Raw genomic sequence first — 24,116 nt, 5'->3', positions numbered from 1 at the left:
TACACTACAGTGGCTCTACATGTGCATAAAAGCTTGACTCTTGGTCAGGAAGAGAACTTCAAAGCTGAAGTCTGACATTTAGGAACAGTTTGTTTGTGTCAAGCACAAGTGGAAAGACTTGCCAACACTAGCCAAAGACATTTTACAGCCTGAGGGAAAGAACAAGGTAGTCCACCCCAAACCTTCAAAATTTAATAGATGAAACCCAGGCCATATGTATCCAAGCAATATCAAAATGTTGTCAATAAAGCAAAAATCATTAATAAGGAAAAAAAAACACAAGCTAGGAGAGGCTGCAGCAGTTTGCTCTTGACTGGGCCTACTAGAAAGAGAAAGGCCCCATTCAGACTGGCATCAAAAACCTGGAAGGAACTGGGCTGATTCAGATGCCCCTCCCCCAAATCTCTCCGTTAGCAAGTGCCCACTACAAAAAGAGGGGCATTTTAAATCGAATGCATTCTGTGCCTGCTGTGAAGGTGCCTGCTGTCAATCAAGCGATCGTCATGGTGACGTTTTTGCAGGGGCATCGGAGGTGTCCTCCCCCCTACTTTTTTTTAAAGAGCCATGCACAAAATGCGCTGGTGTCAATTTTTTAAAAACCTCTTTTTTGTGTGTGTGTGGGGGCATTCGGGTCAGATCTGCCCCATCCTCATTTTCAATCCCATGCAAGCTAATGCATCCCCCACTCCTTGCCCCCCAGAATGCCTCTTACACATGAAATAATAATGATAATAATAATAATAATAATAATAATAATAATAAATTCCTCACCTCAGAAATGCCAGAAAAGGATGCAATTGCCATGCATTCCTTTTTTTTCTTTTTCTTTTAAAAGCAATTCAGGGCTGCCTCTGAATTCAGTAGCACAAGCATGTATCATTTGTCTAATTGACAAGAGCAAAAAATGTAACATTCGCATTGTAGGATTGTAACATTTGCATTCGCAACATTTCCCCTTTGCTTGAAGCAAGCAGAGAAACCCCTTTGCACAAGCTGCTAGCCCTGCTCTATCTGCCTCAAGAAAAAAAATCATGCGCATATTTGGTCAAAAATAATTTTTAAAAAATATGAAGAGGGGAGGTGCCTGATGTGAGCTCCATTCGTGCCCTGCCTTTGACCTGACCTGACCCTTTTCCTCCTGCTAGAGGAGCTTTGCCATTGCCTTCCAGTGAGGCTGAGAGAGTGTGACCTGTCAGTTCCAACTAAAGTAGACCCATGGAATCAATTGGGAATACGATGGAAATGCAGCGCAGGCATTCCTGTAGCATCCTCATATAACACAAATAATAAGAATAATAATAATCCAGGAGCAAGAGGAAAGTAGAACAAGCAAGCACCCAAAAATTACTGCGCATATAATTGTCAAAAGAGGCTGATTTTCCTACATGCCCCAGCTTGGACCCACAGCCCTACTTCCCTGGGCAATCCTCCTTCCTTCTGACCCTCTCCTCCCTTTGAGCTTTCTCCACCACCTCCCACCTCCCTCTGACAATAACCAGGCACAAGAGGGAATGAAAGTAGACAAGAAGCCTGATTTCCCTACATGCCCCAGCGCAGCCCACAACCCAATTCCCCCTGGAAATCCCCCCCTCCTCCTCTTCCTTCAGACCCTCTCCTTCCTCGGGGATGCCCACTGACCCTTTCCCCCAGCTACTTCATCCTCCTCCTCCTCCTCCTCCTGCTCCGTTTTAGGATCCCCTCCATGTAGGGTTGCCATAAGTCAGGACCTCTAAACCGGGACAAATGTAGGACAAATGTAGGACAACTTTTTCAAATGTAGGACACTTTTATAAAAATTGAGGACATGAAAAATTGCTGGTTTCTTTTAAAAAATATATAGGATTAAACAGAAAGGGGGGTTAAATAAGGGGGTTTGAGAAAGGGGGCTATAGAAGGAGGGCTAGATGGGGTACCTAGAGGGGATTAGGGTTAGAAAAAGAGGAGTAAAATAGAGAGGGGTTAGAGGGGGGCTTAGAAGAGAATTAAATAAGGAACTTAGATAGAGGGGGGTTAGATGGGCTTAAATTCTAAAGCACCAGATTTTGTTCTCTCTGCAGGGCTCAGACTACATACACACTACAGAAATAACCAGTCTGACAGTACTTTAAACGTCCTGGATCAATGCTATGGAATTCTGGGAAATGTAGTTTGTTGTGGCTCCAGAGCAGAGCTCTGCTGTTCAGTGCCAGGAGCTGATTTGCCTGTGTAGTTTGGCTGTTAATTTCACAAACTGCTCGGATTCCCAGTGATTGGTGGTATATAAATAAATCCTATTATTATTATTATTTATTATATTCTTTAAATAAGGTGGTTAGAGCAGTGGTTCCCAAACTGTGTCCTTTAAGAGATTTTGGACTTCAACTCCCAGAAGCCTCAGACATGTTACTCAATAGTCTGAGATTCTGGGAGCTGAAGTCCAAAATTCCTTCAAGAGCACAGTTTGGGGATCACTGGGTTAGAGAGAGGGGGGAGTAGATAGAGAGGGGTTGGAGAGGAGTTTAGATGGAGAGAAGGAGGTAGATAGAAGGGGGTTAGAGAGGGCTCAGTTAAAGTGGGGTAACAGGGGGAGAGGGAGTCAGAGAGAGGGTTAGAGAGGAGAGGGGTGTGTGTTTGGGGGACCTTAGGGAGGGGGCTTCCAATGTCCGATGGGGGCGATCCTGAGGGGAGCCTGGGGCCCAGGAGGGGCCTAGAAGGTGCTCTCTTGCCTCTCCTGGGTGCCAGCCCCTTCCTCCTCTTCTGAGCCTAAATGCCGAGGCTCTTCCTCCTCTTCCTCTCCGACGGCTGGGTCCCTGAGGCGCCCCTCCCCTTTAGTGAGGCAGCTCTCCTGGCGCTTCAGAGCCCCTTCCTTGCAAGAGCAGGAGGAGGAGGAGAAGGGCTGGGGGGCAGGGGGGCCAGGAAAGGGCCCTTTCGTTCCCCAGACCGGGCTGCCCCAGAGGCCAGGGCCCTTTCCTCCCCTCTCCCAGCGGCCTGCCTGGATGGGCGGGGGCCACTGCTGCTGCCGACCTGCCTGGCCCTGCTCCTCCTCCTCGCGCCTTGTTGCCCTGCCTGACTAAGCCTGCTTCTTGGGAGGGCTGGCCAATAGGGGCAAGGCAGAGCAGCAGAGCCCTCCTCTGCCAGCTCCAGCCCATCACAATATAGGGATGCAGCAGGGCCAGGAGCCGGGCAGCCACCCAAGGGCGTGACGTGACCGGGAACGCCCCCTAGAAATCGGGGGAGTCATGCCTCCCACCGGGTTATGGCAAGCCTACCTCCATGGCTCCCTTCCTCCCACGGCCCCTTTCTCCTGCTCCTCCTCCTCCTCCTCCTCCATCACTTTCTCCACCCCCCACCTCTCTCTGACAGCCCTCTGCAGCTCAAAAGTCACCCCTTTCCTCCTGTCACCCTTTGCATCCAGATTCCCCCTTTTTCGGCTTTTTCCTCCTCCTCCTCCTCCTCCTCCTCCTCCCCCCTCCCTTCTGATGATGGGAGGGAATGCTCTGACCTCTGCCCGCCCCCTGACCCTAATCCTGCTATAATTTGCCCCGATCATGATCAAGGGCAAGTTCAAATTTGGCGCAACCCGAGTCTTTTGAGAAAAGACGGATTTTAGCCCGAATCTGGATAGCCTGGGGTAAGGGGCATTTCCTTGTGCAAGCCCCGACATGGATTGTGACAGAATCGGGCCCAATATGAACTTCACATGGAAGAATCAATTTCAAACCCATTTTTTTCTGTAGTCTGAATGGCCCCAAAGATTCTGCCCCCTCCTTTCCCCCCCCCCCCCCCGCTCAGTTAATGGAGTGGAGACTACTTTTGCACTTTCAACTCAGTTTCCAGCAACTGAAACAAGCTGAGGACAAAGGAGAAAAATGGGAGAGAGAAACTGGGACATTTTAAAAGCAGCTGAAAAAATGGCATGATGGAGGACTGATTGGAACTATTCCAGGCAAATTGGGACAATTGGAAAGTATATCAACTTCCTTCCTCTTCTGTTTACCAAAGTGGACTGGCAAGCTGAATGTTTGTTCAGCACTGGGAATGGCATAGAGTCATTCAGGACACTGGTGGCAACATGCTGGCTTGGGGAGGGAGGCCATGTGGTGTACACAGCTGTGCCTTCCAGAGGAGGTGAATGGCCAGAGGCTCAGGAGGACCAGCCAGGAGAGGTCTACTGGTGCTCCTTGCATCTGTCATCTATTAACTGCCTCACTCTGTCTAAAGGTAAGGAAGCCTTGGCTCTTTTTCAGTTGTAGACTTGAAAGATGCAAGAGAAAACTGGGTTCATTAACAGTGGGATGCTATTTGGATACAGCAAGGGGACCAACTTGTGAACTAGGCAGAATTCTGTAGAACATTTAGAAAAGGTGAATTGGGGTGACAACACTTTAATAAAGAAAGGCACACTTACACATATTCATAGCTTGTTTCACTTGGAAGCAGGTTACAGAGTTGAGTCCTGCTGAGTTGAATTATATTAACTTGACTCGGAGCTCGGAGAAAAGACTTCTTTAAAAAAACTTTTTGGTGTTAAATAATTTCAGAGAATTGATCTGCACAGGGGGAAAAATCCGAATTCCCTGTATGTGACGTTGGTGATGGGCAAATTCTGCTAGGCTCAGTTTGACTCTATCTTGGTAACTACAGTATAAGTTTTCTTTGTGGGCAGCTGGATGTTCTGTGTATTGTCTCTCCGTTGTTACTGCAACTAATGCTTATTTGTCCAAAGTTTTTTGTGAGTTTTTCGGGCTATGTGGCCATGTTCCAGAAAAGTTTCTTCCTGACATTTCGCCAGCATCTGTGGCTGGCATCTTCAGAGAATGTCCAAGTTAGCCAGCTTCTCACCCTGAAATTTTAATATATCAAATATAATCAATTTAAAAGATTACATCATTACTCTTCCAGCATTCAGTATTGTATTAACTATTTGAGACTTTCTTTAAACATTCCAGAACACATTTGACAAATTTTAGAAAGCTTCCTATTCTGTGACAAACTTTCTGTGTCTACACACACACACATATTTCTTATTTCATGTTTCTTCAGAGTGCAAGCTTAAACCAAGATCTTTTAAAACCTTGCATCATACCTACCACACCTTGATATGACAGATACTTTTTAATCAATGTATTTGAATCCCCCCCACACCTTTTGGAGACTGTATCTTGACCAACAACTTGCTTGTATTTACTGTGATAGGATAATTGCATTTGTTCTCTGTTTGATTAATATGAAACTCTTTCAAACAGTTGAATTTATTCTCTGTTGCTCCAGCCAGTCCTAATTTCAGATGGGATTTTGGACTTGGATGAGTGGTACCATCATGGGGTACTTAGTCCAATCAGGCTATTGCAAACACAAACACTCAAATGATTTCAAGGTCCACAAATTCCTCAAGAACAGAGGCTTTCTTGGCAAATCCAGCTTTAGTCAGCTAACTGGCTATTGACTACTCACAAACAGCCTACCACAAGGGTATATTATGACATATTCATTTTCTCGATGTACCTTAACAGGCAATGTGATGTTGTTGTCGTCATAATCATCATTATCATCATGCCTTTTACCCCCCCCCCCCCCCCATTATCCTAATTTGCTGCATTCATCCATCCACACCCAAAGACAGTGAAGACAAAACATAACAGTTTACCTGAGGGTGCTGAGCTTGGAAAAAGATGGTCAAAATGTCAAATCCCTGTATCTATATCTAAAGATCAATTTGGGTGAATTGTCTTTCAACTAAGCATCAGTGCCTGATCTTGGTCTTCTTTTAAATATATTTACTCTGTTTTCTAAGTTCAAAAGGAACACGACTATTCCAGCACATTAACATCCTTCATTAATGAATGTTGGCACCTTTAATGTGCTTTTTGCAACAGGCTTCACAGGAGGGCCTTGCTCACATTTTGAATTTCAGCAGAAATCCAAGCTATTCTCAGGCCTAATACCTCTCACTCTCTCTGCCAAAGTGTGGTATTACAGATTCACAAATAATGCTGTCTTATTAACAACCTTATTTTAAATTTACTCACTGTTTCCATGTTGATGGGGGGTGGGGGGTGGAGAAACAAATGTATACCAGCTCATTGGCATATTTTCATTTGAGCAAACTTAATTTTAAAAAGCCCCAAACAGGTGGTTTTTGTTTTTAAATGTTCCAACAAAATTCTGCCTTTTGGCAATAAGCTCACAATTAAGCTCATACCTTACCTCAGTGTCCTATAACTTAATATTCAATACTTTCTTTGCACTTTTTTCATCACACACAAAAGTATGATGCATAATAATGGAAAGTGGGAAAATAACAGCCTGGGGTGAAGTAGAGGTATGGTCTTTAACTGCTTTGCAATGGAACTCATTCAGTCTCTATTGCAAGAGGGTATGTTTGGGGGGTGGATGAAGTAAGCAGCAAACCCATTCTTCATTTATTGTAGTATTATCTAGGTCTTCCACATATCCTTGGACCAGTGTGCCTTTCTCACATAAAATTTCCTAGTATTATAAAGGTCATCATGACCTCTTTAAAAACATGTCTGATGATAGACAACAAATGTGAAAATATGAAACCTCACATTCAGTGAGAGGGGTCTAGGGTATGGTATCACAGGTCCCTTGCCCACCCCTAGCTTTGATGCTTAGCCAAGTGATTATGATGTTACACACGTGTTTACAAATGACAGGGAGCATTTAGATCCATTTCAGCTGTTGTTTAATTATCGTTCAGTAACAGCCCTATACAAACAAGATGGTGAATGGTTCAACGTCATGAAATATTTGGGTGGTGGGGAAAATAATGGCAAGCCAGAGAAGGACACAGAGGGAGAGAGAATTCTAGTGATTTTTAAGAGCTTCCAGTCACACACACACTTTGAGTTGGAACTGGAATTGCCAGGAGGAAAGTTATGCAGCAGGAAGAGAAATTTAGGTTGACTGAAGCTGCAGCTTTTGCTGGTTTGAATATTGAGTGAATGGGGGAAAGTGAACCGTTGGTTGAGGTGGGAAAAGCTGTGCATCATATCTTGGTGTAATAAACCCTATGGGGACAGTGGCCATGCTAGGGGTGACTGATGCTGTAGTTGTGATGATTTGAAATAGGATGTTGTGCAACATAAATATTCTGCAAAGAATGGGAGAAAGTGAGCCACCCTTGGTCCAGGGCAAGAAAGACAGCCACAAATCTCACTGAGGGCTGGGGAACTGAGAAGGTATTATGTATTAAACTCCATGTGGAAAGCAGCCAAGACAACATGAGGAGACCAAAGATGAACTGCACAATGATAAAGGCCCTTAGCATGTATATCACTTTCACGGTTGTTGTGTTTATTAGACATGAAAAATAATGAAGATACACAAGTTTTTGTCTTGTCAGAGAAATCTCCTATCTGCACCTAGTTAGTGTCTCATCCTCACATCCTAAGCTATGTGGTTTACTGGTGAGTTGCACGGTTTCCTATCTTTGCAGAGGGAAAAAATTCCTGAGTGTCCCAGCAGCAATGGAATGAAAAACTGACTCATTGTTTTCAACATCTGTTGAGAACTGGAAAAACTGAAGTCTAGCAGCACTAATCTGAAGCAAACAATAATGCATACTTAACCTTAAGTTTATTGGGTGTTTCAGGTCTTCCCACTCCCATGCCACCTCCAGTTCAAACCATCAACAGAACTAGTTATCACAACCACACATGAGCTTACCTCAATAGGATATGTAGATGACACAATATTACAGTACTAGTAAAAACAAAGAATGACCTATGAAATTATTGAAAATGTTCAAGGAGAAAAAAGTGGTTGGATTATTGCTGAATATTAAAAAAAAAATTACCCTCGAAGATCTACAAGAATTCACCCAAGACAACGAGACAATTGAAATAGTTAAAGAGTCCCCATATATTGGTTGAAATATTGATCAGAATGGAGACTGCAGTGAAGAAATCAGAAGACTAGGACTGGGAAGGCCAGCTATGAACGAAATGAACAGGATTCTAAAGTGTAAAGACATAACTCTGAAAACTAAAGTCAGGGTTGTCCAAGCCATTGTATTCCCCATCACTGTGTATGGATGTGAGAGCTGGACAGTGAAGAAAACTGATATAAAGAAAATCAACTAATTTGAGATGTGGTGATGGAGAAGAGTGCTGAGGATACCACGGATGGCCCAGAAGACAAACAAATGGGTGCTAGAACAGATCAAGCCTGAACTATCCCTGGAAGCCAAAATGACTAAATTGAGGTTGCCATACTTTGTCCACATCATGAGGAAAAATGAATCATTAGAAAAACAATGCTAGGAAAGGTGGAAGGCAGTAGAAAGAGAGGAAGACTGCATGCCAGATGGCTGTGCCTGTAGGGCCTAAGCAGAGAAGTTGAAAACAGGGAGTCTTGGAGAGGCATCATTCACAGGGTTGTCATGAATTGAAGTCAACTTGAGGGCAGTTAGATGAGACACTGAAAGGCCTAAAAGACTTCAGCCATATGCATGAAGTCCTTGAACAACATCTTCACATCAGCAACCAGATTCATATATCCCTGGTCTAGTTAGCTTTTCATTGACAGTGGCCTCCCCTATGTTTCCTGATATTGCCCTTTAGATTAAGGCATGAAACTGACTATGAATTTTGCGATCCTTTGTTGTTCTCCAATTCATTCTTCTCTGCTTACCTTGCTGCCAGAGATGAGACACTTGGGAGCTTATCACATGAACCTTAAAACCATCACAAGCCTCCCAGGCTGCAGCCAGGATGCGGGATGGAGGCAGGGATTATCGCATGCTAAATCACTGCCTAATCACCAGCCACCATCAGCCCAGGTCCCAGCTGTGCTCTGGAAATCTTCCAACTTCAAAAAAGTGCTGGCGGAGCATGTCTGGGACCTGATTTGGACCCAGGCTAATGGCAGGTGGTGATTTAGCATGCAATAATCCCTGCATCCACCCGCTTCCCAGCTCCAGCCTGGGAGGCTTGAGATGATGATGATGATGATGATGATGATGATAATAATAATTTGTTTTATTTATATATCGCTATTCCATATTTATATACCGGTATATAAAGTTCATGCAGCGGAATGTGATGGTAGCAAGACCTGAGGTAGAACAGACTGTGTCCTTCTTTAGACTGCGTATTGGGTCTCACAGTTTGAAATGCTATGTGGTTAATGAGTGAGAGAAAGTAATAAAAAAATATCAAGCAAGGACTTGAAAGGATGAGGTATGCCTTCATGTTTCAGAAGCATTCTTCTCTTCTGATACTATGCAGTGCATATATTTATGAATTCATGAGCATACCTTTTACTAGCCCTTTTTTTCATGGCTGTCAGGTGGCTTAAAAAATCAATTTGGGAGCACCATCATTTGGAAGATAACTCTGTTCATATTGATGGCTTTGTATAAAAATGCTCTCTACCAAGATGTATCCTTTTTTGCAAATGCAACCAGTTGAACACTATGTAATGTCAATGGGTGTTCTGGTAGAATTACTGTGCAGAGATGAAGTGGAAGAAAATGATCATGCAATTTTTGTTCATCATAAATAATGCATACTTGCAGTATTCACTTCATTTAATGGCCAAAAGTTGGAACTGAAAGAACCAAGTGTGGGAAAACCAAAGCCCTCACCTCCCTACAAGTAACTTCATAATCTGAGGGCTGAATCAAAATGCTCTTTCTCTGTTTCTCTACTTATTCTCAGGAGGAGGAGTTGAAAGTGTGATGTGTACATAATTGTCAGTTTTCACATTTTCAGGAGTAGCAGGCAAGGTGGGGGCATGATGTATTTATTTCCTGTTGCTTGGCCTCTGCCTGATGTCAACTCTTAAAAAGCCAGTTTAGAGTGAGGGCAGCAGGAACGTAGCCAAAGGGGGGTTTCTGGGGTCCGGACCCCCCCCTTCAAGCTTGGGGGACGTTCAAGCTTCTTCCTTTCCCTCCTCCACTCCTCCATCAAAAGCACGGAGGACTGGGCTGGAGAAGGAAAAGGGGAAAGACAGAAGTCGCAGCCAGGGAGGGAGCAAGGAGGCCCAGAGAGAGAGAGGGAGGGAGGGAGGGAGTGGGAGTGGGCGGGGGTCCCTCCCTGTGACTTAAATCCCTTAAATCCCTTTTGTTTCCTCTCCATCCGAGTCCTTCCACTCCTCCTCCTGCTTGCTTTTGCCAGAAAAAAGTCTCCCTTCCTGAGGGAGGAGAGGAGGAAGGAGGAAGAAAAAGGGAAGGAGGACAGGAAGGAAGAATGATAGGAAGGGAAGGGGGTGAACTAAAGAAAGGAAGGAAAAGGAAGGAAGGAAGGAAGAGGAAGGAGAGAAACGAAGGAAGAAAGAAAGAAAAAGGAAAGAAGGAAGGAAGGAAGGAAGGAAGGAAGGAAGGAAGGCTCTAAAAGGAAGCATAAAAGAAAGAAAAGGTGAATTCTGACTTTCCTTTCAGCAGTTATATCCATATACAATATAGTAGTAGTAGTAATAATAATAATAATAATAATAATATCCCTTACCCAAAATGCTGAGGACTAGATGTATTTTGGATTTTGGAGTTTTTCAGAGTTTGGTATATTTATATATGTATAATGGGATATAATGGGAGATGGGACCCAAGTTCAGCCATTAAATCCATGTATGTTTCATATGCATCTCATAGACATAGGCTGAAGGTAATTTAAAACACAATATTTTTAAAATAATGTTGTGCTTCTGTACACTGAGCAGTCAGTGAAATTCTGAGACCACTATTCCTTGTATAATTCAATAATTCAGTAATTTATCTAAACCTTCAGGATTCCCAAGTTTCCTTGAGTTGGGGTCAGACCAGATGCTCTCATAGTCAGTTTTGGATTTTGGAATAATTCAGATTTCAGAAGTCCAGATAATGGAGGCTCGGACTCTAATATGTACATGTCTTCTGATAATGAACTCATGTTTTCAAAAACAGTCATTTCTGGATTTTTGCAACAACAAAAAAGAGGATGGTCTGTGATGCAAAAAAGCAAGACACTTCCTTCCAGCCTTGTTTTTTCTCTTTTTAAAAATAAAAATAAAATAAAATACACTTAGCTGGCCCCTTTTCAGTATGTCAATGGGGATGCTTTGATTGAGAGTTCCTGCATGGCAGAATGGGGTTGGACTGGATGGCCTTTGGTGTCTCTTCCAACTCTATGGTTCTATGATTAATTAATTAACATACGGAATCAATCTAAGTGGGTCACCAATGAAAGGTGTGCTGCAAAGGTCTGGGCCTCTCTGCCTTCCTGCCTTGTAAGCAAAGTCCATTGGCAGACCTCTGGGTTTTACTTTGCAAGGAGTTTTTATTTTCTTTATTTTTGCCTTTTAAAGGAGTTTCCCCCAAATTCTGCCAGATGATGAATCAGAGCTGTTGAGTCCTATGGCCCTGCTCCAGGCAATGCTAGACTGCAGGTCCCATCATCCAGCAGCACCACGGACTGCTGGGAACTGCAGATTTATAAGGCTGCACACTGCAGAAATAATCCAGTTCGACACCACTTTAATGCTATGGAAAATCCTGGGATTTGTAGTATGTTGTGGCACCAGAGCTCTCTGACAAAGAAAGCTAAATGTCTCACAAAACTACAATACCCAGATGTTGTTGTTGTTGTTGTTGTTGTTGTTGTTGTTATTTTCTTATATCCCGCCTTTCTCCCAATATACGGACTCAAGGTGGTGATTTTCCATAGCATAAATCTATAGTATATCTTTCTACAATGTAGATGGACACCTCCATTACATAATTTGTTGAGGATGCTTTGACTGGGAGTTCCTGCATGGCAGAATGGGGTTGGTCTGGATGGCCCTTGGGGTCTCTTCCAACTCTATGATTCCATGATTCTATAGCACTCTGATCCTACTGTGATTTTAATTGTTTTTAAATTTATAAAGGTATAAAGTCTTATAATGCAAGCCATGCACTGATGTACTATTGCACTATAATTTTTTATTGATTGATTTTATATCCTGCCTTTCTCCCAAAGTAGGATTCTCTTAAAGGGGTTTGTTTTTTATAAAAAGAAAGGAACGTATAATGTCTTGGAATTAAAAATTATGATAGATAGATAGATAGATAGAAGATAGATGAGTCTTGGAATTAACAATTGTGTGCGTGTGTGTGTGTAGTGTGTGTATGTGTGTCTTGGAATTAAAAATCCTTCTTGGAAATGGGAATGAAATGTTGTGTGGATGCAGCCTGGGTTCTTAGCTCAGCTCAGAAGTTGGAAGGCAATGCCTCAAAGCATGAACAGAGTGTCTCTGAGCATGAACAGAGTGGCTGCTGCTCATTGCTTGAGCAGCTACACTTTGCTTTATCGAGTTGAATTTATCTGATGTAAACACCTTCAGAGGAAGGACTCAGTTTGCATCTGCACTGAAAAAATAATCCAGTTTGATGCCACTTTAACTGCCCTTGGCTCCATAGAATGCTGGGATTTGTAGTTTTCTGTGGCATCTGACAGAGATGGCTAAACAGCTCCTCAAAACTACAAATCCCAAGAGTCCATAGCATGGAGCCATAACGGAAGTTAAAGTGGTGCCATTCTGAGGTAAACGCTCAACCCTCTTTTCGTGTCTTGGGGGGGGGGGCTCTTAGCCTCTCAAAATGGTGGCACTTAGTCTGGACCCCCCCCCCCTTCCCAAATCCTGGCTACGTCCCTGAGGGCAGTGCATCGTACCATCACTTGTTTGCTCAGAGGAAAACACCAGCCATTACCTTTTGAGAAACACTATACCAATGGAATGTGCTGAAGTGAAAAAAGGAAGATTTGAGATGCATCCTCCTTCAAATACCACCTTCCCATTTCAAGTCCACAGTCTGTCAAATGTCATCTCAGTCTTGTATTAAAGAGTGGATGGCACAGGTTGTTAACTATGCTGTGAGCAGGATTGTGTATCTTGGGGCCAAACCATACTACATAAATATTCCAATTTGAAACCACTTAACTGCCCTAACTCAGTGCTCTGGAATTCTGGGAACTGCATTTTGTTGTGGCACCAGAGCTCTCTAACAGAGAAGGCTAAATCTCTCACAATCTACAATTCCCAGAATTCCCTAGCATTGAGCCAGGTGAGTTATAGTGGTCTCAAACTAGATTATTTTTGCAGTATGTCTTGTACCAGTGTCTTGGATCAAACACTGATCAAAATGGAGACTGCAGTCAAGAGATAAGAAGACCAGGAATGGGAAGTGAAGCAATGAAACAACTAGACATAGCAAAGAGCAAAGATATATATTTGAGCATATTGTAACTAACTTTTTAATTTTTTTTCTTTATTGAAATTCTAAAATATTCCATATATTACACATACTCATAATAATACACATACATAATAATATACATAATTGCCTAAGAGGGAAGCCGCCGCGGAACAAATACCATACACAGCAATTGGAAGTAAAAGGCCACAACTTTATTAACACAACTAAAACAGAACAACAACCAGAAACGTAGGGTTGGCTCTGATGCATGAGGTCTGGATCTTTCATCCATCAGCCCACTACTGAATGGATGAACCAAAGTGCTTGGTCTCGGCCAAGCTTCAGGGTGGCAAGGGATTACTGGTTAACGCCCATGTTCCGACAATCAATCATGCGATTGATTGCATCTCCGCATATGCGCATCATCGCATCTCTATCCCTTGTCAACGGGGGACGCTGTATCGATGTTGCCCCCACGATGACAACACCGCCTCACTTGCAGCACCGCCGTGTCCTAATTGGACTCCCGATCCAGCGCTATGCAGCCCTGGAAACCACGCACACCAGATCCGAGACCTATGCAACCGCCGCGCAAAGTTGTGACAGCAACTCTGAACCCACAGAGGGAGAGTGGGAGGGTGAGCCGAGCTAGCAATGGTGCTGACCCGGGCGCCTCATGGCCTTTAAAAGGCCTCTGTATCAATGGGAGGCAGGGATAGGGCGGAGGACCCGCCTCCCGACCTCCCAGACAATCCCAGGCGGTACCACCTAATGACACCACCCAATCAGGAGGCACTTCCGCCTGCGGAGCCCTCTGGGACCGGTAGTCCCAGTGGCGTGGGCAGAAGTCCTTCCCTCTGCCCCCAAAGCCAGCCAATCAAGGCTTGAGCGCCCCTGCGCCGAGGCTGATGGGGCTGCCCGAGCCAGAAGAGCCAGGCAGCGTGCTGCGGGGCTCCCCTGTGCGGCAACTGGGCCAGCCCGCCAAGGCGGGCAGTCCCATTAATCCACATACACAAATGAACACATAAAACCAAACCTATACTAACATATTACCACTTAAACAATAAACATGGCAAGTCTTAGTGATATTATTTGGTCAGACTTTGCATTATATCCCTTGACTGCTTTTGCTTTTGCTTTTGCTACATCACCATGGGTTCAATGTGTCCACTCTAGTTAGGAATGACAAGGGGACCTTGTGTAGGTCACTCTGACAAAATTATCATTTTTAGGGAATGATGCACTTATTTATGTTTACACACCATTTGTGCTTACACCCTAAATGTCTAAACCTAAATGAATTATCAAAGTTCTTGGTAGGGCCATTGGGTGTTTTTTTGCTCACTGAATCATCCAGGACACATTTGACAACTTACTGATATGTCACCCAACACCTATTCCAAACACATGTTTTCAAACATGCTTATCATCAAGGAATGGTTCTCTTTCTCTCACTATATGCCCGCATTCTGTGGCTACAATCATGGTAGAACAATCTTTTGCCAAGTGTTTCATAATTAGAAGAGAGTGCTTCTAATTCTACACTATACAGTGCGCCCGCGCCATACGCGGCCTTGAGCATATGCTCTCAAGCCGTGGGGTACGCGCGGGGCGGAAGGGGCGGCGCGTCCCATTCAATTGAATGGGCGCTTGCGCCCGTTGCGCCCCGTGCATGCCTGCGCCGCCGCACCACCGCACACGAACCCCATTGTTTCCAATGGGGCTCGAGTATAGGCGGAATTCACCTTATGCGGAGGGATCCGGAACGGATCCCCCGCGTAAGGCAAGGATTACAACTTAAGCCCTTATCGCACAAGGCACTTACCATGATGAAATTGTGAGCCAAATGCTTCCCCCCTCAACATAGTGTAAATACCCATTTGTGAGCTTATATACCCTTCCTCCATCTTATTGAAAAGCCAGTGAAGCTGACTAGCACAGCATTCTATGCTTCACGGTGAGCAGGGAGAGTGAGAGGAGCATCTGGCTACATCCTCATAGCCCAATAGACAATGATAGCATCATCACTGAGACCCCGGTGAGACCATGGCGGATTATAGTGCTGATGTCATGATTTTGCGTCTGGCCATGGGGACATAGCCAGATGTTTCTTTGATCCTGCTTGTTTGGCATGAAACATAGAATGGCCATGCAACTTCAGGGGCTTTTCAGTAAACTGGAGGAAGGGTGTGTATATTCTCATTTTTGGTAAATAGGTCTTTCTTGAGTTCTGCTGTTAAGATTGGTTAGGTTGGCATTTACCAAAATACAGAGCTTTGTGGAGGGATGTTTATACACACAACACACAAAATGTATATCAATCTGTGTCCTAGTTCATCTGACTAGGTAATTAGGCAAGCTTTGAAGATCTTCCCCTTCAACACTGCCCTTATCCGAAATAATTGTCAGTGTGTATGTTGCAAAGTAACTACGGTATGTACTTGATAATATTAGTGAAGTTTTGGAAGTGATAGGAACTAACTAATTAAAATCAATAAAATTACCAATTGAGCCAGAAAAATTCTAATGTGAAAAGACATCTTAATTATGTTTGGGCCCAGGGTACTTGGAGGACCGCCTCTCCCCATATAATCCACCCCGCACACTCAGATCAACAGGGAAGAAATTGTTGGAGGTCCCAGCGACATGCTATGCAAGGACCTCACAGAGGGGATTCTCTATCTTGGCCCCAAGATCTTGGAATAGTCTCCCAGATGAGCTTTGCTCCACCACATCCTTAGCTCTTTTTAAAAAGAACCTGAAGATGTATTTTTTCTCCCAAGCCTTCCCACCGTGAAAAATCTTTTCCTCTTACCCCTTTTCAGTGATGGCCCTGGAATGTATATTTTGACTTCCCCTTCTATCTGGCCCTTTTGTTGTTGTTATTATTATTATGCTGGTTTTAATGCTGTTTTTAATTGATTTTATTGAAATGTTCTTATACATAACTGTTCGCCGCTTTGATCAAATTTTGGAAAAGCGGGTTACAAATAAACTATATTATTATTATTATTATTAGAATTTACATATTTCCAGAATGAAGTTATTAATTAATTAAATGAAAGACTGTGGGTGCATCTGCACTGCAGAAATAATGCGGTTTGGCACTGCTTTCACTGCCATGGCTCAGTGCTATGGAAATCTGGGATTTGTAGTTTTGTAAGGTATCTATCCTAAGTCAGAAGTATAGTGCCACAATAAACTACAAACGGAGCCATGGTGGTAAAAGCATTCTTTCTGCAGTGCAGATGCAGCCTATGTGAAAGAGCCAACACATTTCACCTTTCGTAGCTGGTTACTTATCAAAGCCCTTTTTCTCTTGGATATTTGAAAACTGCTCCTTGGTTTTTGTTAGCCCCACAGTATTGGGGAATTACTATATCACAAGATTTAACAATATTAGTGAAGGCTTTTAATATGAATGGCAAGTTAGCAAACATAATAGTGAAATTTTTCCCTTTCTAATTTAAATGCAATTGAATTAGCTTATTAATGATTTACTAAACATGTTGGACTAAGACTCTGGAGACTAGGGTCTGATCCCCAGTTTGGTCATGAAACTTACTGGGTGACCATGGGCAAGTCACATTCTCTCAGCCTCAGCTGATGGCAGTAGCAACCTCCCTCTGAAAAAACTTGCCAAGAAAACCCCATGATAGGTTCATTTTAGGGTCATCGTAATTTGAAAATGACTTGAAGGTACATGCAGCAAGATATTCTCCTAAATTTCCTATATCTGGTTGAGATAGATCTGTGGTGAGAATCCTATCATTGCACATGGGATGTGCCACTTGTTCTTTATGGAATTGGATTATGGATTTTTTCAGTGCTCATTGAAGGTCAGGAGCAGGAGTGTTGGCTCTGTGCCACATGTTCCCCCAAATGCCTGCCTAACGGGAGGGGAGCGCAGAGCCAGGACAGTCTGGGCATGATGGCCTTAGACAATTGTCAGTGCCATAGAACAGGCAGTTGTTTGAGCCATACTTCTCAGAATGGAAGCCAGGCTTTCAGAAATCAGACAGTATGGAGCTAGCAGCCTTCTCCCTTCACTGCTTACCTTTTATCTCTTTTCTTACTGCCAATGGACCCACAGCCTTTACATCTTGTTGCTGCAACTGCCTTCATTTCTGCCAGTCTAGTTATGTCATTGGTGCAACCAAGATGATTCTGGTCCTTGTTGGGCTGCTTTGTTAACGCAGTAAAGCATTTTAAATAAAGAAAAAAGAAAGTCAAACAATAGATATTCACTAAGGTGAATGAAAGAGGGTGGGAAAAACTTTTAGTATAGCAGTATGTGCTCTCAAGTTACTAGCTGGGCTTGTTCATCTTAACCAGATCTTTTGCCCTACTTTAATGGAACTTCATAAAGTTGAAGTTGTGACCCCCATTAACCTGAGAGTTTAGGGTTTGGTTTTAGCATCTGTACCAACCATTGCTTTGAGACATAGTTCTGTTGCTTGGATCAAATATTTTTTTCCTGTTTAGGAAAATGTGTCCCCCTGCTTAGAACAAGTGCCAACACACCTCATGCATAATGTGAATAACTGACACTTAAAAATGCTTTTCCAGTTTGCAAGCTTAAAGTTATGTTAAGATGCTGAATTTACAAATGACAGTTTAATGAAACAATTCGTAGCATATGTAATTGGAAAGCTTCCTGCTACTATATAAATGGCTGCTAAATTGAGGATTAAATTAACGGATAAGAGTGTGTAAAAGTAAATCCCCATTTTTAATTAAAGCAAGGGGAAAACATGATTTAATAAGCCACAGTGTGAGGTATAGTAATGATTAAAATTCAGAGGTAGAGAATTATATTTGTAAGCCAACATTATTAGTTTTAAATTACTTTAGTATTTCAGTTTATATTCAAAATGTCTGATGCCGAATGCTGGACTGCAATGGTCTTCATTCTGATGCCAGAAAGAAGTCCATTCATTCTTATTTTTAGAAGCAACAGTGTGTTTGTGCGTGTGTGTGTGTGTAACTTAAAGCAGATTTAAGAAAGGCAACTCGTCTAAGGCCAGATCTGTGGTAGAAAATTCCTAATTACAGTGGGCTGAGTTCAGATCTTTATACTAAGATAGGGAGGCTTCCTTCCAGTTAAGACTCATGATGAATAAGGAAGTACAGCATTGATTTCTCTGATTCCTCCTACAGCCCTATTCCCTAGCACCCTCTTCCATGCAGTTCCAAATAGTCTCCAGACCTTCTAGAGAAATGTTAAAAGTTCATGGGACTTCAGGAAGATGGATGAGTTAACTTGATGAAAATTATTACTCACTCTGTTCTTTTACCACCTAGAACACAGTTGATCAAGACACTTATTATTGTTGGTGTTAGGTTCCTTAAAGTCATCTCTGACTTTAGGAAAGAATGTGATTTAGGAAAGAATGTGATAACGTTTACATATTCGTTTAGAGCAGATTTATTGACTAGTTGATACCCCACCTTTCTGCCAGAAAGCGGCACAAAGTAGGTGACAGTAATAAAGTTCAAATAAAAACAAATACAATTAAAACATCAAAACAGATTAAATTTTCTAAAACAATGAAAAGCAAAACCACATAATCTATAAAAAAAAAGCAAGGCCACCCAACAGGATGGATCCCATTTCAACAACAGTGAAAATTAGATATAAAAAGACTGTTTGAAGCATGTGAGCATGCACACATGCACTTAGAGGAATAGAATGGCACACATAACCAAACACTTGCAAATCTGTTTCTAAAGTACTGTCCTTCAGTGCTTAACTACTTTCAGGTTTCCATTTCAATCATTCTATGTTCTATCAGTGTGGGATTTTATTGATTTTTTTCTTATGTAGAAACATAAAGAAAGCTTCCATGCAGGTCTGCACTGATGTATAGTTGTTGACTCACCTGGGAAATATTGTAAATAATGCTTTGATTCAAAGCAACATGGATTTTCAAAATCTGCTGTAGATTTTGGGTAGAAACAAAGCAGACAAAGCCTTTGCAGGGTATGATAAGAATAAACTGAAGTACTGAATAGTTTTCCCCAGTGTCAACACTGGTAACTAGTTAATCATTAAGAAATATGGCAGTTAGCTGTTCTCCCCATGGAGAGGGAAAAAAAGAAATGTTATTTTCCTTGGCAACTGCTGCTGTGCTGTCGGTGCGTTTTCCCCCCAACTCCTTGCCACCCACAAACATTCTCTGTCAGTGGAAGTCAACTGCAATATCTCAAGCTGCACATGCAGATAAACTGGGTTCATTTCCACAATGTCATTCCCTTTCAGTCTAGTTTTAAAGAGACAGCACAGACTGAAATAAAAATATATTGCATCTGCACTGAAGCATGCAATATTGCTAGTTTCTTTTAGTAGTCTGTGTCCTTCCCAAAGTCACTTAAGCACAAAACAAGCCTCTTCCTTCACCTATAATGAAGAACCCAACTCAGATTGTGTCCGACATCCTTCTTCATCAGTATCCAAGACAGAGGTCTTTAATTCAAGTAAAGAAATTTTGCTTTATGAACCTCCAGCAGCTGAGATCTGTGGTGATGAAGAATGAATAATACATAGAGGGAATAATTTCATTCTATGGCCTAGATGGATGCTAGAAATCATACACGTTGTCATCCAGCTTTGAATCCCTGAACTTGGCGGCAGCTTTGACATTAGCCTTCCTGTTGCTAAAACAATTTGGTAATGACAATTTATCTTTTGTTACTATGCTTTTTTTTTTAAATGGCACTTGGTGGATTTTGACACACATCTTGGTCCATGCTGAAAAGTCTTGCACATGAAAGTTTAAGGATCCCCCCCCCCAGCTTAACACCTCTCCCCCTCAGTATTGCCAACATTAATGCAAACAGTAAATCATCTGAGGAAGAATGATGTAAAACTCTACCACATTCTCCCAAAATGAATCTTCATTATTTCTTCTGCAATAGATTTTTTTTACCCCCCAGTTATCTTCAGTTTGTGAAAATCTGGCCACACACAAGATGTGAAACATTGATCATCCACATGAAATATGTTATTATTTCCTTCCCATCAGCCTACGCACTGAGCCACCCCAAATAATATTTATGTCAAGAAAATAAATAACAGACATTAATCAGGACTAATCCTCCCATCCTTTAAACTCCATTTTAAATTAGTCTGTTCCACAAAACATTGTAAACACTCAGATAAAGACTACCCACAGTAGGACTTCAGACATGTAGGTTTGGATGTTAATTGGGTTTCTGTAAAAAGAAAATTTCTTTCCATTCACAGGTGGGACTGAAGTTCAGTAGAGGATCCTGCAGGCAAAAGGCAAAGGAAATAAATTGTGCTTTTTTCTTCTCCTTGTACTGTTGATGCAAGGCTTTGGGGGGGGGGGGGGGGTAAGGTGGGAATATATAGATTCACGGTGCAGGTGGATTACATGAAAGGCTGTTTCCCCTCAAAGAAGTATATCCTGGGTATCATGCCTCATGCCTTTCTATAGCAACTACTTACAAACATAAGGGAATAAAATATGCTACAACAGACCAACATGGTTTCCTCTTTCAATACTGGAACAGTTTACAGTGGTAGTGGTAACATGTCATAGTTTGATAACCCTCCAAACAACCCACCAATGTTGTTATTGTTGTTATTATGTTTATTTATATCACACCCTTTCCCCATCGTTGGCCCTCAAGACAGTTTACCATCTTAAGAAAAGAACAATGTAGCTAAAAACATACAAAAAGTGAACATTAAAATGGAATTAAACTGTTCACAATATTAAAATGATTGAAAATTACACTTTAAAAGGTAAAATGCAATTAAAAGATAAAAAGTAATGTTGGATTCATTTCATTTGTACTATTATCTCAGGACAACCCAGTGTTTGATTTGACCTATAGCACTTCAGCTCTTGCTCCTGCCATGAATTCACTGAGTTATTTTAGAGTAGACAAACCATTTCTTCCCTCTTTTTCCTATCTTGGGACTACTCATATGACCTGTGATACATGGTGCCTGCCTACAATGTTGGTATGAATAACTCAGTACACCCATGGTCTATTGAGGCAGCAGTATCCCCATCACTTTTTCTGTTTTCCATAATTCTCTGGCTGGGCCAACAACACCTTTGATCTTCATAACCAAATTATAGTATTGAGCATTAGACATAATGGGGAAAGTCCATGAAGGATCGGTAATTAAAATAGATTCACAGAAAAAAACAACAAACTTTTGAGGTCTAAAACAAAGATCCATATACAGGCCTTACAGGCTAGAATCCTTTTCATGATGTACATCTGTGTTATTTGGAGTTACATGAATATTTGCACAAGGAGTAATTTAAAACACTCTTCTCAGGTAGCCATCATCAAACTATAGGGGCTACAGCTGCATATTTTTATTGTACAGGGAAGGTGACCAGCAGCATGCAGCTTCAGCAAAGGAGAAAAGGAACAAGGTGTTTATACTGGATCTCCCTTGAGGGCTTGTCTACACCAATGAAAATGCTATACAGTGGTGCCTCGGGTTACGAAATTAATTCGTTCCGCCATTCCTTTCGTAACCTGAAAATTTCGTAACCCGAAACACTTTTCCGTTAGCACTGGAAAGCCTATAGCTGCACTTTGCAGCATTTGGATTTCGCGCCGAAATGAATTTCGTAACCCGAAAAATATTTCGTAACCCGAAACAGTTTTTGCCAATCCAACTTTTTCGTATCCCGGAAATTTCGTAACCCGATCATTTCGTATCCCGAGGCACCACTGTACTCACCCTGAAGCCAGTGATGGCAGTCTTCACAATGTATGACTACTTCCATAAGTAGCTTTGGACCCTTATCCTGATTTTGCCCAGAATGCAGCCAGTGTTGAAACTGCACCCATCCGGGCTATTTTTCCAGTTGGAATCTTCTGTCATTACAAAATGACCACCAAAGCAGCTTAGAGGATTTGGGTTGCATCTGGGATGGACCCCAACAACAATTTTGACAGCGATTTATGTGTGATAAAACACAGATGCCTCCTGAATTAGGATTGAATTCAAGAAAGGTAAACTGGGCTTTTAAGACTTGGGTCCTGGGAATAAGGTATGACAGGAAGCTGGAGAGGTCTTCTGAGGAGTCCCAAGGCCTGCATTCAGCACATGGACCATACTTTGTTTACCCTTAGTTTAGAGAGTAGTATAGCTATATGTGCATGGAGGACAAGGACAACTTTAGATTGAATCCAACTTTCAACTAATTGCTACAAATCCCAACTATCAAGGAAGTTGTGCTCTCTCTTCTGCCCTTCCATGATTCTGTTTTGGAGGAAGGACCTTCCTTTTGACACACAGCTCTTCAGGCCAGACTGATAACCAGAACTTGGGGAAGTCATTATTTTCTAAAACTATAACTTCCAGAATCTCCCAGATTGTACATCTAGTGATTATATCTTGTTCAGTCAGATAGAGATTAAACAGATCTATTTAACCTGCCTACTTTATACTGATTTGCCCAAACAATATTTTAATTAAAAAACACACAATTTGATAGGATATATGTGTTGTCACACCAGCAACGATAGCCTCTCTTGGTGAATGAGAGGGATGCAGAAAGAAAGATGAGAAAAGAGAGTTGCACAAATGAATGCCTCCCTTCCCAAGTTACTGGAATTCCAGCCCTCATTACCATTGGAAGGCATAGTCTTTTCTTTTAAATAGCTGGAGATTTTTTTTCCTGCAAGGACTACACTATAATTTGCTATTCACTAAGGCAGTTGTGTTTCCCCCCTCTCCAGTGTCTCCCCATAATAAATTATATGTTTTCACTCACAATATGTGTACAGTTGCATTAATATTTTGCACAGTTAATATTTGCACAGTTGCTTTAATATTTTGAAAGGCAACTTGGGTGATGGCCATCAGCTTGCTCTAGTCATTCTCAGCCTTTTGTGTGGTTAGATGTGTTAGAAGCTTTGTTATTTGTGATTGTAAAACAGTTTTTTTTGTTTTTTGCTTCTGCTATTTATTTATTTATTTTAAATTAAAGGCAAGAACAACCTGCAGCCAGTGTTTATACAAAGTCTCCCAATGGAAGAGATAATGCACCACTGATTTCACACAAAACCAGGTAGGATGGTTGGTAATTGGGTTCTTACTGTACTCATTCATTTGCATATGTTTAGCAACCAAACAGGGTGCTTTTAATTTACTTGGTTTAAAACTCAAGTACTTTAGTCTTTATGTCAATCATTTCTTCTTCTTCAACCTCCTCCTCCTTCATTTAATTGAAGTATTTAAAATCCTCACTGATGATGAAATGATTACCAAGTGTCTGAGAAGAGTTGGCAAACACTGGCCTTGTTATCATGGCAAGTAGCCCTGTAAATATGGGGCCTAATCCCAGTTTGGGTGCAAACTGTCTTGATGACATCTGGCCAGTTCAGCACAAAACTTGGAGTATACTTCTTTATAACAATGTAAAAACCCTCAGCATTTGCTCCAAATCTTCCTGGAAGATCTGTTGCAACGGCAGGAGGCTGTTTACAACATATCCCACTGTGCTGCATGGAGCCGCTGCTGCTGTTATGTGATGCTGATGCTGGGCACCTTGTTCTGATCTCTGAGTGAGCAGCTCATGGCAACAGTAGTGGCACTGGATGACACAGTGGGACGTCTCTATGAACAGTCACCTGGCACCAGAGTGGAGTACCCAAGGTAATGGGAAGACACCAGGGCAGGTCTGTGGACAGGGCTGTTCCCAGAGTATTCTGGCCCATGCAGATCAGGATATTGCAACTGTGATGTCCAGTTCCTCCAGGCTTTTTTTTCCCTGGTGTGGTTGACACTGTCCTGGTAGTGAGAGTGCTTAAATGTAAACCTCTTCTGGGGGTTTCCAGGAGTTGATTTGAATTTGGAATGTTTGGGTTTAGGTCTGTCAAAAATGTCTGACATTTCAGGAGGAATGCAGGAGGCTTCAAAATACCCCTGAAGCTGGAGGTGGCTCAGTGGCTGTACGTG

General features: G+C 42.2%; 2 long non-coding RNA genes across 2 annotated transcripts in view; one reads left to right on the top strand and one right to left on the bottom strand.

Moving 5' to 3' along the window:
* Window positions 1-3,843: 3,843 nt before the first annotated feature.
* LOC121926692 overlaps window positions 3,844-24,116 on the top strand; it is a 42,103-nt gene continuing 21,830 nt past the window's right edge. Inside the window, exons 1-2 of the long non-coding RNA XR_006103105.1 lie at window positions 3,844-4,200; window positions 23,146-23,226. This is a non-coding gene — a long non-coding RNA (uncharacterized LOC121926692). The remainder of the gene's footprint in view (window positions 4,201-23,145; window positions 23,227-24,116) is intronic.
* LOC121927119 lies at window positions 4,551-19,136 on the bottom strand. The gene is made up of 3 exons (XR_006103187.1): window positions 19,039-19,136; window positions 17,214-17,338; window positions 4,551-4,822 (listed from the first exon to the last, which is right to left on the bottom strand). It is a non-coding gene; the product is annotated as an uncharacterized LOC121927119 (long non-coding RNA).

The sequence above is a fragment of the Sceloporus undulatus genome, chromosome 1 (genome assembly GCF_019175285.1).
Source record: "Sceloporus undulatus isolate JIND9_A2432 ecotype Alabama chromosome 1, SceUnd_v1.1, whole genome shotgun sequence".
Classification (NCBI taxonomy): domain Eukaryota; kingdom Metazoa; phylum Chordata; class Lepidosauria; order Squamata; family Phrynosomatidae; genus Sceloporus; species Sceloporus undulatus.
This window is presented reverse-complemented; position numbering and strand designations above follow the sequence as displayed.